Source organism: Leptinotarsa decemlineata, unplaced genomic scaffold (assembly GCF_025532065.1).
Source record: "Leptinotarsa decemlineata unplaced genomic scaffold, Ldec_3_MD MMD2_tig00001973_RagTag_RagTag, whole genome shotgun sequence".
Classification (NCBI taxonomy): domain Eukaryota; kingdom Metazoa; phylum Arthropoda; class Insecta; order Coleoptera; family Chrysomelidae; genus Leptinotarsa; species Leptinotarsa decemlineata.
This window is the reverse complement of record NW_027412572.1, coordinates 3455180-3459957: the sequence shown is the minus strand read 5'-3', so window position 1 is coordinate 3459957 and position 4778 is coordinate 3455180. Positions and strand designations below refer to the sequence as shown.

The window sequence follows — 4778 nt, the reverse complement described above, 5'->3', positions numbered from 1 at the left end:
GTTACAAACATCGTCTTCTTTTCCATCCAGCTGGTTTTCGTCGAGCTCTGTCTAGTTTAGCATTGAGTATGGCTTCGAAAGAAGCCATACTGATTGCCTGCTGGATATTGTTACTTGGAATAACGGGCACTAGACGTTGGGGTCCCATCCTTATAGAGTCTCCTATGTGACAACCACTGCTCAAAACTGTCCTGTTCATTTTCGATATTGGAGGATATTGAGAAACAACTCGTTGTTGGTCCGATACACTCCTCAGCGATAATCTACTTTCACTTTGAATTCCATCAGTTTTCAAGCCAGAGATGTCGTGGATGAGTGGAAATAACAATCAGCAGCCAGGAAACATTCTTCACCTATATATACAAAATAGAAAGATCATTCAATTTAGTCACTATATTCAATAAATATGTCATTATTATGCTGAGATTAGTAGAAATTGAACAAACCTTATTCTTGCTATCCTATATTGATATGAACATCAACAAAATAAATATGTTGTCAATCGCAAAATGGTCAATCCATCTATTTGTCCTGAGTAATGCAAGAGATACTATGATGAATCAATTGGTAATTGTTATAAACATCGTCTTTTTTTCCATCCCGCTGGTTTTCGTCGAGCTCTGTCTAGTTCAGCATTGAGTCTGAAGCTATTTTCTTCAAAAGAAGCCATACTGATATTTTTCCGTTTGACTCCCTGCTGGATATTTTCACTTGGAATAACGGGCACTTGATGATGGGGCCCCAACCTCCTATGGTCTCCTATGGGGCAACCACCGCTTAAAACTCTCCTGTTCAGTCTCGATATTGACGGATATTGAGAAACAACTCGTTGTTGGTTCGTTACACTCCTCAGCGATAATCTGCTTTCACTTCGAATTCCATAAGTTTTCAAGTCTGAGATGTTTCTGTCCAACAGCAGATACGTAGCAAACGCATCGTCATATTTCTGTGAGATGAGGGAGTGGCCGGGCTCCAAATGGGACTCAATTGCATCATTTCCACTTCCGTGGTTCATCCATTCATCTTTCATGATGGTATCTAAGTTTGCCCTCTTTGTGGGATCCGTCACCAAAATCTTCTTCACGAGATTTGCACATCCTGCTGTCATACAAGGAGGAATTCGGTAGATGCCATGAACTACTTGCTCTTTAAGATTCGAAAATATCGAACTGGCAAACGGTAAAGTGTTCGACACCAACATGTATAATATAACGCCTAAAGACCAAATATCTATTCCAGGCCCATCGTATTTCTTCTTCAGATATATCTCAGGTGCTGCATAATGTAAAGTCCCACAAAATGTCTCCAATGTATTTCCTGGGGTGAATTCATTTGACAATCCAAAATCCGCAAGTTTAATGTTCATTTTCCTATCCAGCAGTACGTTATTGGTCTTTAGGTCTCTGTGAACGATTCCCTTCTGGTGACAGTACTGCACCGCAGAAACAAGCTGCCTGAATTTCGCCCTGGCTTCATCTTCTTTCATGCTACCGTTGCGGGCCAGATAATCACACATGTCTCCCCCTGATGCATATTCCATGACCAGGTAAAGGGTATTTTTCGTTTCTATAACTTGAAACAATTTCACTATGTTTGGATGGTCTAACATTTTCATTATTTTCGTTTCTCTGTACAATTTATGTAACGACCGGGGCTTGAGTTGAGTTTTGTCGATGATCTTGATGGCAACCTCTTCACCGGTGGATCCATGCTTGGCTAGCTTGACCTTCGCAAATTTTCCTTTTCCGATAGTCTTCACTAACTTGTATTCACCAACTGTTGATTCCTTTGCCTCCTGTCTCAGAATTGTCCTTGTTGATGCTGGCCTGTTCTTAGTCAATTCCATTGCACGGATATCTGCTCCAAATATTTCGATTTGTTTTGTGGCTCTAAGTAAAATTGCGTTCTTTCGCAAAAATTGTACACTGGTACGTAATAGCAAAAGAAGGAATCTAAATTAAATATTTTCTGCGGAGCCAAGACTTAAATACTACTTGAGTTACCTGTTCAGGTACCTGAGGTAACTCAGGTACCTGCGCACATCAGGTTAATAGTTTCAACCATTCTCCAATCAGTTTATCAAGATTTGGTAACAAGTATATCATTGGTTTTGATAAACATTCCATTCTAATTTCTATTTCTAATTGGGTATCATATTGAAATATTGTCGAAAGCCAAATAGTCAAAAATACTAATTTCTGAAAACTTTTCTTTTTCCAAATTTATAGCCTCGGTACACTCCACTGTAATAATCTATCTAGTTAAAGTTCATTTACCTAAATATAGTTATGAGATACGGCAATTAACAACAATGCAATGATGCTGATTAGCAATATTAGATTTCGAACGAAAATCGGGGACAAGACTGTGCACACAGCAAAGTTCAACTTTTTCAATTGTTGCGCACATCACATTGATTGGCGGTTCCTCAGTGATGTCATGGAATACTACCTTAACTTTATGGCTGTAGTTCTTTATGAGTAGCTGATGTTGTATTGTAAACCTGATTTTTAAATATTCCCCAGAGAAAAAAAATCTATCGGAGTAAGGTCTGGTGATCTATTAGAATATGAAAAAGAAATAATTCATTTATGTAAAAATATGACAACTCAGGAATGTACTTTGCAGGCCACTGAATAGGTCCATAAGTGCCAATCCACTTTTCTGGGAAGGTGTCATTCAGATGTTTTCTTTTGACTTGAGAATTGTGAGTTGGCGCTCCATCTTGTTGAAAATAGATATCAACTTGGTTAGCCAGTGGCAAGTCTTCAATGAAATCATTAATTTGATTTCTGAGGAACTGTATATATCTTTCCGCAGTCAGTTTTCCGTCGAAAATAACCTCCTCCGATAATACCCATCCAGCAATTGAAACCAAATCGCTCTTGAAAATTTCGTTGTTGGAGACCAGTACCTTTTGTCATTCCTATTGAACATACCCAAATTGGTGAATTGGGTTTCATCTGAATAAATAATTTTAAATGGAAACGTGCATCTTCTCTGTATGAATGATCGATAATTACTTATCGATAATAACTTATATCACACTCAGAAACAATTTGGCGAATTGACGCCTTACAATTCACTTCAACAAAGGCCAACACTTTTATTTCTTTTTCTTCAATGACGATGAAGTTATTGGTATTTTCTTCTGGTTCATTTCGCATTTTTCTTTCCAGTTTTGGAAAATAATACAGAGTGGAATGGCGACGAATAGGGAACTTCTGAGCATAAATTCGAGCTGCATCAGTTGTATTCTTTTTTGTTTCTTCGTAAATTAGCAACATGTCAGTTATCTTGTTTCTAGTATAATTTGCCATATCTAATCATAAACTACACAACAAATACAATTTTAAAAGTGACAGCATATTCATTAGGTTATTAGTTTAGGTAATCCTAGCAACAGCTTTAATTATTTGTCACGGATAAGTAGAATAACATAACTTAGTACATAAGTATACAGAATACGTATTATTAGGTTATTGGGTATGATCGTTGCTTGCAACTGAAATAAAGTGAAAGTGTGTGGCATCAAATTATTCGTAAGAAAATGATCTTTCACGAAAAACTGACGATGCACCCAATATCCATGTGACAAAATCAAGTTAACTGGAAAAATCAATATTTGCGACTGTGAAATAATTCTTAAAACGATTGTTGAAGTCACAAGCCTCAAAGTCGTAGTTTTCCCATGTAACTTGATCGAGAATGAAGCGATTTACACGATCCATGGCATTCTAAAAAAAAGTTGAATAAAAATGATATTATTATTCAGATATTGACAAATGGAGTTTTGTTGCATTCAGAGAATGTCATTCTCCATCGAAATGAGTAAAAATATATAGGATGTCCCATATAAAAATCGAAAGTTGGGGTCATTTCCGGTCAAACCGGAAGTACGGCAAATCAAGTAAATATGTCAAGGAATGTAAATTGAACTATAATATACAAACTCAAAATTTCGTTTTTCTATCCCCAATAATAAAAAAGTTATATGGGGGAGCCGTCTTAGAAAATCACCCAGTATGGCTTGTTAAAATAATATTTTATTTATTAGATTCACCTAACTCTTACATAAGAACACATTGTGAAATTAATTTAAGACTAGTAGATAAGGCAATATTGTGAAATTGAAATTTATCATTTTAGGCATTGCTTATTCAAATCAAAATAGGTATCAGTTTGGGGTAATATATATATATATATATATATATATATATATATATATATATATATATATATATATATATATATATATATATAAATAAATAAAAATTAAAGGAATGAAAAACAAATCTACCCATAGAAGTAATTATGGAATAACTAGGATGCTGTGTACGAAACTGTTATTTCCAACTGAAGGATGAATTCTTTACACAAGATTAGGGACTGCCAATGGGATCGCCACTTTCACCAGTCATAGCCAACATATATATGGAGTGGTTTGAAACTCTGGACATTGAAGAAGCCCACAAGAAACCTCGAGTCTGGTTGAGATATGTTGACGACACCTTCATAATATGGAACCATGGGGATACTGCAATAGATGCCTTTCTGAAACACATCAACAGCGTGAGACCTTCCATCACTTCCACAATGGAGAAGGAAATCCACAATGAATTGCCATTCTTAGACGTTTTGGTGAAGAGGACCGACACTAAGTGGGAAACATCTGTATACCGAAAACCCACCCATACGGGACAGTATCTGAACCACGAATCCAACCACCATCAATCGACAAAAAGAGGAATCATCAAAACTCTATTAGACCGTGCTTT

General features: G+C 36.3%; 1 pseudogene; it reads right to left on the bottom strand.

Moving 5' to 3' along the window:
* Positions 1-574: 574 nt before the first annotated feature.
* On the bottom strand, positions 575-1846 carry LOC141482765 (serine/threonine-protein kinase MARK2 pseudogene; annotated as a pseudogene).
* Between the last annotated feature and the right edge of the window lie 2932 nt (positions 1847-4778).